Below are 12,388 nucleotides of genomic sequence, written 5' to 3' on the forward strand. Positions count from 1 at the left end.
TTCAGGGTGCTAGAATAGATTTGAAAATACATCTTGAAAAGACTAAGTCACTAAGAATAGGAATAAGTGAAGGTGAAAAAGCGATGTTGGGTAACAAAAAGATTGATTAGGCGGGCAGCTTCACTTAGTTTGGTAGTATTATTAGTTAAGACGGTCGGAGCAATTAAGATGTTAAAAGTAGAATACCCAGGGCTCAGTGAGTTTTTTTTTACAGTTAAAACAAGTTTGGATAAATATGAAGATTCGGGTACCCAAATTAGAATATTCGAAGCTACTGTGATGACAAATGTCATCACAGTTTGACAAAGGTCAAACACATTTGTGTTAGTAGCCACATTTTGTCAAGGTCCACATTTGACAAAGGTCAAATGTGGTTCTGAAGCATGGGTGCTCCAGAAAATGGAAGAGGATTTGCTAGATGTTTTCTAAGGAAATTACTAACGGATTATTTTTGGTACCCGACTGACTAGCCGTATTTCAAACAATAGGCTGCACGAAAAATGTGGTTCAAACCTGCTTTCTAGGGCTATAATAAAAGAAAGGTTGAGATGGCGCTGGCACGTTCTGCGGAAGAAGGGTGACAAATTGTTGAAGATTGTCGTTTTCGGCCAACCGCTTAGGGCTAAACAAAAGCAGGTTGTCCTCGTCTAGGGTGGGAAGATGCCATAAAGAAAGATCTAAAGGAAATTGGGAATTCCTGGGAGGGTGTCAAGAGGGAGGCTTTGAATAGATTGGGGTGGAGGAGCAGCGTACGTATCTGTGTTGGCCTCAGGTGGCTTGGTGCTGCGGTGATTTGTTAGCAGTAGTAGTAGTAAGTTAAACACGTTTTTTAATTTACGTCAAGATTTTTAATGCACATCATTTTCCATGTTTGCAATACAATTTGCCTGTCTATAAGTGTTTGTTGTTAAGGATTTTAATGTATTGTAACGTCTCCCTGAAGATCCCAAAAAAAGCTTATAAAAATAATAAGACAACGCTGGAAATATCCTTAAAACTAATCTAAATGCGTTTTTTAACATTTATTGGATACTTTCTTATGCTTCCATTGCCGTTCGATTCCTGTGCGCTTCTGTTAAAGATTGTAACTGTTCAAATTTACTAAGAAACTCGGTGAATCATTTCATTTCAATTAATCTTTCATTATCTTTCATTTCAATTATCTTTCATTTCAATTAATTACTAAACGATAATGCGTCAACACTATTTTTTATAATCAAACCACAAGTCCTTAAATATAATTTATTTGGAAACTTTGCTGACAAAACCAATCTTAAATATTGTATTTTCACCTGGTTGTATTTTCATCATTGAAGTAGCCAGCCGCAACCATCTGAAATACAAAAACAAATCTAACATTCAAAGATTAAAATGTTAAAATTTAGAAATAAACGTTAGGAAAAAGTGTTATTATTTCATATACCTCCTTTGATTTTCCTGAAAATGAAAATAATTAAAAAGCCGTGGCTCAATTGATCATATCATATCAAAGTAATTTATCTCATCTTTTTGTTTTCATTCTGACAATGGATAAGGTGGTAAGTAAAACTTTTCAGTCAAATGGGTATTAAAACTCCTTCTATTAGACAGCTCATCCTAGATTGATTGGTCTTATCTCCGTTTCACTATATCCAGAGGCTCTATTTTTTCCAAATTCCTATTCCAAAATGCTGAAATAGTTATAGTTTCTGAGCATTTGATTTAAAGATTTTTTTTATTCTGAAGACTATATAAAATATTTTGTGCAAACAACTGTTATTCAGTAACAATCAAAATATCCAATGTGCGTTTTATTGCTTTTCTTCTCTGTTAAAATTCACATACTACCTTTCGAATTATCGGAGTTGCTTTTCCCTTTACATAGGGAAGCCAATGCTTCTGTCTTTACGTTGTTGTTTTTTTTAAGTTTTCTATTTTCTGTTTTTCTATTTTAGCTGTCCACTGTAAACCTGATTCAGATTTTTCTTTTAAAAATGAAGATAAATTTACAGTTTTAAATTGTCGCTTTAAATTATTGATTAGTGGTATGTTATTCATTTCAAATTGACTAAAGCATACCCTGGTTGTTTCTAAAAATTTTCTCAGATGAAAAACTTTATCTCGACCTAGAGAACCACAGGCAGTTCTGATGATGCACTGATTTTTGACATTGCTCAGTACTAGACAACGTTCAAAGGTATGTCATTGTACCACCATTTATGCAGGAAACAGTTCATTCCTTTTTGAATTCATCTTAAAAACAAAAATGCTAAGACTAATTCACAATTGGATTTACTTCAAAATTACCGATGTTTATATATATATATATATATATATATATATATATATATATATATATATATATATATATATATATATATATATATATATATGAATTTTCTATATATTTAAATGGAAAAGAAAATATTGAAAACGAACTCTACTGCTTATAATAAAGTCACAGATTTTGAACTCCTCGAGCTTTTTTCAGTGAACTGCGAATGAAGCTAAACATTTTTATAGTGTTTGTGAAGAGAGACTTGTGGTCCTGTTTGGATTAGCGGTAGGTCTTATTTCTTCATTAGCATTACGTTTTGCGTATGTTATTTTTATCTTATGACAAATAAAAACACGTTGTTGGAAATATAAATTATTTTCAGCAGAGAACAAATGACGCTCTATTGTCCTGTGTGCTTTGTGCACTGTGTGCTATCTTTATGCTAAGACAAGTGAAAACGACCTGCTCAAAATATAAATTATTTTCAGCGTAAATCAAATGACGCTCTTTTTGCGCTGTGCGCTGTGTGCTTCTGCTACTTTTATATTAAGATAAGTAAAAACACGTTGCCAAAAACATAAATTATTTCTAAAAGAAAACAAATGACACTCTGTTGTCCTGTGTGCTGTGTGCACTGTGCTATCCTTATGCTAAGACAAGTAAAACGCCTTGCTCGAAATGTAAATTATTTTCAACATAGCACAAATGACGCTTTAAAGTGTGAAAAGGGGTTGTAGCCACACATTTGATTCATTTTAATTTCTGTTCGTTTTAGGCTTCATCTATTATTCTGTTTTAGCATATCTTTATTTATTTTTGAATCTTATCATTCATTCGTTTATTCATTTAAGGCTCCTTTTATTCATTTATGGTTCACTCATTTAATTCATTATTCCAAAGAATAATGATTTAACTTGCCTGAAATTATTCCAGAGAATCATTTGTTAATGAAAAAAAAAATACTTCAAAGTTTTTCTTTGTTAATTTTGGATGACTGATGTAGTTTTAATTTCAGTTTTATTTATGCTCACGCTTGGATTCCGTCTCCTCTGTCCCTCTTCCTTTTTTGACTTTTAGTGTTATTTTTCTAATTTTCTTACTTTTGTCTGAAGATATGCATTTTAATTTGTGTTTCGCTTCATTTACACAATTATTAAATTAGTTTAATAAGATTTGCTCTCTGTTGACTGGACGTGAATTTTATTTTGTCTACTTTAATAAAGATTTTTTACCACAGTAGTTTTTATTTGTTTTAAGTTGAATTTTTTATATGACTTTACTTCTCCCAGTGGAGTGGTTAGCACTTTAAAATTAAAATCCTTTGTCCGTGAGGCCAGAGGTTCGAGTCCTGGTGTCGCGGGTTATTTTGTGTAGATCTGGAGTCAGTGGCGTAACTCTAAGCTCAGCCAGAGTCGACCCAGCTCTAAATAGGTACCTGGAGAAATCTGGGGAAGTAAACAGGAAGGTTGTGTGAAAGCACTGGATGGCTGGCCCCCACCCCTCACTGCACTTCCTGGCTGAAGGGCCAGGAAACGGAGATCAGCACCACCGGTAGGGACTGTAAGTCCGTTGCCGTATGGACTGTAGGGACTGTAAAGTCTGTTGCCGTATTCTTTACATATACTTTATTTCTCTTGTCTATTTTTTTGGAAAACACGTCTTCTAAGCTGTTTCGATAATTTATTTTCTTTTTTATAACCACTCCCTCTTTATTTTTGTCCGACCTTGAAAATCACTTTCTAATAATTCAAAAAGCTTGTCTTGTCCTGTCGCAAATTGCTTTTTTTCTTGTTTCTTAATGTACAAGTATATCCAAGTTTCTTCTTCTAACTCTGTCATTAAATTTATAAGTGCTTTTACTTTTTCCATGATAAAAAGAAGTTAAAACTATCGAATCTCTTAGTTTTCTACACCTTGCAGCTATTAACTTTTTGGGGAACTTTATGATGAAGAACACAAATCTGCATGCAATGTTTCCTGTGACTTTGCCATAAAATTAAGTGAATGAACCCTTTTTGTAGAAGATATTTAAAGTTTCTTATTTAGCAGTCTCATAAAATTTCAAATAGGTTCTTTTTTTATATTTTCTATTTTTTTCAAGTATTTTTTAATAGGAATGACAAGTAAATAAAATAAAAGTTGTGTTTCTACTTGGGTTTACGTTATCTACGAAACATATGATTCTATGACTAGCTTGCTGATAAAACTTGCCCATTTCAGATTTATCTATTCAATGAGACCGATTGTAATAGTACTTCGACTTTTTCTTACAGGATAATCTAAATTTGGTTTAAGATATAGGAAAGTTTTACTTCTTTTCTAAAACAAAGTTCAAAATTCAAAACAAAATTTTAAACTTAGTTCGGTAGATAAATATCAATCTCCGCTATAAATGATAGCAAAATTGTTGCCTTGCGTTAAAACATTAAAACCGTACAATTACACAAGAATAACACGGCACAAATTTGCATACATATGTAAAATCCAAAACGGTACACTTGCAATACAAAAGCGCAAACTTGAAACGGCAAGAGTTTGATTTTAAAAACCCTATTCTACAACCATTACTAACAATTCACCAAAGCAAAAAGCCTCCTAACGCCAACACAGATGCGCACACTACTCCTCTGTTCCAATCTATCCAAATCCTCCCTCTTTATACCCTCCCAGAAAGCTCCCATTTGTCTAAAATATTTCTTTATGACGTCCTCCCACCGCAACCACTGACGACCTGCTTTCCATATAGCTGGTTGGCTGAAAAGACAATCTTTGACAACCTGTCACCCTTCAACCACAGAACATACCCAGGCCATCTCAACCTTTCCCTCATTACAGCCTTAGACACTGGGACTGAACCACACTTTTCGTACAACCTCCTGGTTGAAATACGGCCAGTCAGTTGGGCACCCAAACAAATCCTTTGGCAATTTCTCTGAAATAATATATCAAAGTACACCTATGTTTTCACTGGTGCTAATCAGACAATCAGACCAATTAAAGTTTTAAATTAATTAAGTTCGACATCAAAATCTGAAAAATTATTTTTGAAATTTGAAACACCTCCTCCCTCATTTAAAAAAGATTGGTATTGGCTAAATTCGAAATAAAAGTGGTATACTCTTTTTAACTATCTTAGATCATAATTTATTTAGTAAGTAAGGAGTAACTCCTGCTAATAGTAACCGAAACGTAATGAAGCAGAATATTTGATAGTAAAACATGCATCAAAGGAGCTATTTTAAAACTCAGTTTAAATAAGTTAATTCACTTAACGTTTGATAAAACCTTGATCAGGAGTGTATTATTGAGGATCAACCGTTGTGGAGGAGGTTCGGTGATTTATGGTAAAGGTGGGAAGGAGCATACCTAATTCCTTAAAGTGCATTTTTATACCCTAATTTTCTAATATTATGTGAGGTTTCAAGTGAATGTAGGAGAGGATCGAAGGGCAGAGTAAGTTTGAAATTTCTGCTAAGTAGACTAAGTTGTTTATATTAAGGATAAGTGAAAGTGAAGAGGAAGTGATGGGTAAATACTAATAAATATGGTGGATGCCGCGGAGATGTTAAAGGTAAAAACCGAGGTACAGTGTTTTTTTCATAGTTGAAAAATTTTTAGAAGACCAAGAAGAAAACTCTGCGAACCGATATAGAAGCTTTAGAAATGACGGTGATCAATCATGGTACCAAAATAAGGGAGCTTTTGATAAATGTTTTTTAGTGGAATTGTCTGCGGATTTTTTTAATACCCGTTTGACTGATCATATTTCAAACAGTAAGCTGTGCGAAAAATATCGTTTTATCCTGATTTCTAGGACTATAGCTAGTAATATCCTGTTACAGCTAGTATACATTTTGTGGACGAAAGATGACAGATTGTCAAAGATCGTCCTTTTCGTTCATCCATTTAGGTTCAGATGAAAAGCAGCATTTGTCCCCGAATAGGAAAAGAAAGGGTGTAAAGAAGAAAAGGAGAGGGTTTACACAGAGAGGCTTTGAATATATTGGGGTAGAGGAGGAACGTGTGCAGCTGTATTGGCCTCAGGCGGCTTGGTGCAGCAATGAGTTTGTTGCTATTAATAGTAGTAGTCAGGAACAGAAATTATTCTTTAATCTTTTTTAATTTGGACAAAACCTAAACTTACTGAACTGCACTTTACTGAAAAAGGTCTTTATTTCGAGCCATGTATTTTATTTCTCATGACATCGAAAAAAACTATTATCATTACCAAGATTCAACCACAGAAGAGAGAATAATGAGGATTTCTTTCCCAAGATACTGAACCAACAAAATCTATTTGAACATTTCGGCCCTATATCTAAGGGCCATCTTCAGCAAAGAAAATAATAAACAATAAAACACTTACAATTAATTATAAAATTGATTATAGAAAGTAATATAATTCAAAATGAAACAAAATAGGAACAAATAAAAACAAGCCCAATCCTAAAAGAACTACAAGATTAGCTGCAGAGAAGGCAAATATCGCAATGAGAAATTATTCCAATTTTTAATAAATACAGTTAGTTCAATGAATGAATCTTTTTAGCTTGTAAAATCTTAGCTTTTATCGCACAGTCTTGGCTGAACTTTTCGTTAAGAAGTAATGATGCCATGCTATTTAAAAAAAAAATGAATTTTTAGCCGAGAGCTTTTATTGTAAGTGTTTTATTGTTTATTATTTTCTTTGCTGAAGACAGCATTTGATCATCTAAATGCACATGGTTTGTTTTTGGTTTAGTTTTATTTTTTCCTCAGCTCTTCCTGAATATTTCAGCTTTACTACCCCATTTGCTTCCTGAGATATTGCATTTATACCACCTTGACATCCTAGATGCGCCTAAATTCTTCTTATTTAGTTTAATAGTAGCAGTAGTATTACTGGTAGTTGTGATAGTTGTAGCAGTAGTAATGGTGGTAGCAGTAATAGTAGTAGTAGCTGTAGTAGCAGAAGCAGTAGTAGTAGTAGTAGTAGTAGAAGTAGTAGTAGCAGTAATAGTAGTAGTAGTAAAAAAAGTGGTAGCAGTAGTAGTAGTAGTAGTAGTAGTAGTATTATTAGTAGTAGTAGTAGTATTTAGTAGTGGCAGTAGTAGCAGCAGTAGTAGTAGCAGCAGTAGTAGTAATAGTAGTAGTAGTAGCAGTAGTATTAGCTGTATAAGTAGTAATAGTAATAAAGTAGTAGTAATAGTTGTAGCAGCCCTCATTCGTTACCCTCCCTCATTTGAATGCCCTCATTCGCTCTTGAGATATGAACAACCAGTATGTACATAATGCCTTTTTATTCGGCGTTATAGCAACACAAAATTTCACTGAAAGTTTCTACTTCATACCTTACGTGAGTCCTAACATATTCCGCCTATACTGTTTTCACAACCTGAACGCACTTAAACTATTTTAATCTAGTTCAATTGTAACAGTATTAGTAGTAAAAGTAATAGCAAAGGTGGTAGTAATATCAGTAGCCCTGAAAGTTCTAGCTTGATATCATAAGATATTTCTGAAATATTGCTGATACTTCCCTTTAATAGTCCAACTGTCATAATGTATATTGATTTAGTTCAAAATCCCCCTCTAGATACCCTGCAATCTTCACCTTAATGCCATTCTTTAAATACTGCTGACACACCCTTTTGAGAGCTTGCATGCACATAGCGTGTTTGGATTTAGTTCAACACTACCCTCGCCATTCCCTTAAAAGTCTTACCTAATACCCTTAGCATTAACAATGGTAATAGTTATTGTGGAAAATTAATAGTAGGAGTATTGGGAGCAGCAGTAGCATTAGTAGTAGTAGCATTCACGTTGCACCTTTTTGGTTAGTTCAACATCCCCTCATCATACCCTGACTGTTTTAACTTAATACTTTAAAAAATTTCAGAGACATTGCTAATAAGTCCTATTAATAGCCAGTATGCCCATAGTGTTTTAATTTCGTCAAACATTCACTTGATCGTTCCCTAAAACTTTCCCCTTAATACCATTAACATCAGTAATAGTAGAACTAGTAGGAGGAGCAGTAGTAGTCTGCACACAATGCCTTTTTATTAGTTCACTATCCCCATCAGCATGCCCTGTAGGTTTCAACGTAATGCTCTAAGCTGTTCCTGAGATATTGCTGATCCGAATTTTTGACAGCCTGCATACACATAGAGCGTTTCGATTAAATTCAACATCCCCCTCAGTATTTCCTGAAATTTTCTATTTAATACCTATAGCTTTCACAGCAATATCTGTAGTAGCTGTGGAAGTAGTCACACTAGTATGCATATAGTGCCTTTTGCCGGATTCAATGTCCCCCCCCCCACATTCTCTGAAAGTTTCATCTTAGTATCCTTAGCTTCAGTAGTCGTAGTAGTAATACTCGCCGTAGTAGTATTTTATACAGTAGTAGTTCTAGTAGCAATTCCAGTTGTAATTATAGTATTATTAGTAAAAGGTATAGTATTATTTGTAGAAGTAGTAGTAGTAGTACCTTAACAGTAGTAGCGTGCACATATTGGCCTTTTGGTCAATTGATCATACCCCTCATCCTTCTGAAGGTAGGCAGGAACCTTGGTATTCAAAGAAACCTCAAGCATATTTTTCCTTGGCTAATGCTGAGAATCCTATTCCACAGTTTAAATCATTCGTATGTTTCTCAATCCACAGTTATACTTTTCCTTTTTTTCTTAAACTGCTTTCCAACTACTTTTGAAGTTGCAAATCTTATCCATGAAGTAAATCGTTTAGCAACTAAACCGTTTCTTGGTGTTGAAAAACTTTATATTCTTTCCTGTGAATCTTTCACTTTTCTTCAACTCCATGGTGTATTATTTTTTATAATCATATAAGTTTCCATAGGAGCCAGTTTAGCTATCAGAAAAAAATTCGTATAAATGGTTGAAATCCTTCCCACTTTATTTTTTTCACTCTCCATCCCTTCCTTCACCCTCTCTCTTCCCCTTCCCTATCTTTTTCTTATTGTTTACGGGTTGTTGTTTAAGTAATAACTGTCTTTTTTCCCTCCTTTACAGGTCATGTAACTTTTACGGGTATCAGTGTTATGTATTTGTTGGATGCCATTTCTTGATTTTGTTTATGGAATACATCTTGTCTTATTCATTGAAAGTTCAAACTTAATACCCTACGATATTTTTGATATACGCCCTTTTGACATCCTGTATGTACATATTTGTTTTTATTTAGTTCAACACTCCTCTCAGTGTTCCCTGAAAGCTTCACCAGAATGCCTTTAGGCTTTTGGGCACAAAAGGTTAAACATACCCCCCTTTCTGAATAACAGATACTATATATATAATTAATGGACAAAAAGTGTGATTTAAAACCTTTTCCCCAAGGGCAGGGGGTGCTATTCCCAAAGGCATAGTTGTTGGACCTTTCAACTATGCTGAACAAAATGGCCGTCTAAAAGTTTTGGTCTGATATGTTTGAGGGGAAAAGAAATGGAAGGAGGGGGAGCTGATTTTCCTACAATCACCTTTGACTCTTAAAAAGTGCACTAGCACTTTCACCATCCGATCGATTGAGTCTTATCCAAAGTTTCTACGGGAGCTCCTTCCATAAAAAGCGCCTTTGTCCTTCTTTATTTTAAAACAAATAATTATAATAAAAAGAACAATAGATGAGTAGTTCATAGATCCCACTTCACTCTACTGCTATTGCATTTCCTATTATTCCAAAAGTAAAGCAGGTCGTCCTTGTTTGGGTTGGGAGGATGTCATAAATAAAGATTTAAAGAAAATGGGAGCTTCCTGGGAGGGTGTAAAGAAGGAGACCTTGAATAGATTAGGTTGGAGGAGGAGCGTGCGTAGCTCTGTTGGCCTCAGGTGGCTTGGTGCTGCAGTGAGTTATTAGTAATAGTAGTAGTAGTAGTAGCAATTTCAAAGCAGCCCATGTAACTTTATGAGCCTGAAAAAATTGCCTCATTTTCAGAAAAGGGCGGAAACACCCGGAAAAGGGGAAATGATTAAGCTGAAAATTACGCCATCAAGTTCACCATGTTGTGGGACTCTATTATAAAGGTTTCATGCCTCTATCTACCCTACAATTTTTTTCGAGAACAGTCACGAATGCCTGGTTATTTGACTGTTTTTGTTCCCTAGGGGTAAATGTGTTGAATAAATTATCCTAGAATACCGAGAGCAGACTTATCAGAAAGGTATGTTTAAGTAATTAAATAAAAAAAAACAAGTTTTTTTAACTGAAAGTAAGGAGCGACATTAAAACTTAAAACGCACAGAAATTACTTCGTATATGAAAGAGGCTGCTTCCTCATCAACGCCCCGCTCTTTACGCTAAAGTTTGACTCTTTCTCTCAATTCTTCTTTTTAAAACAGTAAAAAACTTTAGCGTAAAGAGCGGGGCGTTGATGAGGAAGCAGCCTCTTTCATATACGAAGTAATTTCTGTGCGTTTTAAGTTTTAATGTCGCTCCTTACTTTCAGTTAAAAAAACTTGTTTTTTTTTATTTAATTTCTGAACGTTTTTGAATCAATGCATGTTTTGATTTTGGCTCTCCGCAGAGGAATAATCAAAACAAAATTTGCATATTTTTTTTTTTTTGGCTCAATGGCTTTCTCATAATTTTGATCGAATGATTTCGAGAAAAAAAGAGCGGGGGACGAAGCCTAGTTGCCCCCCGATTTTTTGGTTAATTAAAAAGGCAACTAGAACTTTTAATTTTTTACGAATCTTTTTATTGGTAAAAGATTTACGTAACTTATAAATTAGCTTACGCAAAGAACTTATGTATTCTCATGTTTTTATTACATATATGAGGGGATTCGCCCCATTGTCAGTACCTCGCTCTTTACACTAAAGCTTAAATTTTATCCCAATTCATTAAGAATGACCCCCTGAATCACAAAAGCCGTAGAATAAGTAGTTGAAATTACTGAAAATACTTTAGCGTAAAGAGCAAGGTATTAGAAGGAGGTGAGCCCCTCATATGGGTAATAATTTCTGTTTGTTTTAAGTTTTATTGCTGTTCCTTACTTCCAGCTGAAAAAGCTTTTTCACTTTTATTTTTTAATTGTTTTTTTTTAAATAATGCTAGTAAATCCTGCTCTCCATTCATGGAAATTTTCTTCTCCCATTACAAATTCTCGAAGGAAAGTTCCCCCAGCATATCCCCCTCTTCTCAACCCCTCCCCCAAACCAAAAAAATCCTCCTGAAAACGCCTGTATACTTCCCAATAACCATTACTATATGTAAGCACTGGTCAAAGTTTGTAACTTGTTGCCCCTCCCACGGGGACTGTGGGGGAGTAAGTCGTCCCCAAAGACATAGTTATAAGGTTTTTCGACTACGCTGAATAAAATGGCTATCTCAGAATTTTGATCTGTTGACTTTGGGAAAATAATTAGCGTGGGAGGGGGCCTAGGTGCCCTCCAATTTTTTTGGTCGCTTAAAAAGGGCACTAGAACTTTTCATTTCCGTTAGAATGAGCCTTCTTGCAACATTCTAGGACAACTGGGTCGATACGATCACCCCTGGGGAAAAAAAAAACAAAAAACAAAAAAACAAATAAACACGCATCCGTGATCTGCCTTTTGGCAAAAAATGCAAAATTCCACATTTTTGTAGATAGGAGCTCGAAACTTCTACAGTAGGGTTCTCTGGTACGCTGAATCTGATGGTGTGATTTTCGTTAAGATTCTATGACTTTTAGGGGGCGTTTCCCCCTATTTTCTAAAATAACGCAAATTTTCTCAGGCTAGGCTCTGGGTAAGACTAAACTTGATGAAACTTAAATATTTAAAACCAGCATTAAAATGCGATTCTTTTGATGTAGCTATTGGTATCAAAATTCCATTTTTAGAGTTTTAGTTACTATTGAGCCGGGTCGCTCCTTACTACAGTTCGTTACCACGAACTGTTTGACAATAAAAGCTGCCCTGGAAAAGGGATTTGCTGCCATTTTCGAAAAACAAAAATTTTGGCCAAAAGGGTGCTAAAAAGCTATTGAGTGGAAATTCTAAGATAGACAATGAACTTCAAATTATCAGAAAATTGTATATTGAAATGAATAATTATTATTGACATTCGTGCTAAAACTTCATTCACCAAGTTTATTCATTTGAGGCTTGCCGAAATGTGCTTACAGCGTCGTATGATTACCCGTTGCCATTA

At 34.6% G+C, this 12,388-nt stretch overlaps 1 long non-coding RNA gene across 1 annotated transcript in view; it reads right to left on the reverse strand.

Annotated features, from left to right (window-relative positions):
* Positions 1-1,228: 1,228 nt before the first annotated feature.
* Positions 1,229-12,388, reverse strand: part of LOC136039609 (uncharacterized) — a 28,662-nt gene continuing 17,502 nt past the window's right edge. Inside the window, exon 3 of the long non-coding RNA XR_010620492.1 lies at positions 1,229-1,333. This is a non-coding gene — a long non-coding RNA (uncharacterized LOC136039609). The remainder of the gene's footprint in view (positions 1,334-12,388) is intronic.

Source organism: Artemia franciscana, chromosome 19 (genome assembly GCF_032884065.1).
Source record: "Artemia franciscana chromosome 19, ASM3288406v1, whole genome shotgun sequence".
NCBI lineage: Eukaryota > Metazoa > Arthropoda > Branchiopoda > Anostraca > Artemiidae > Artemia > Artemia franciscana.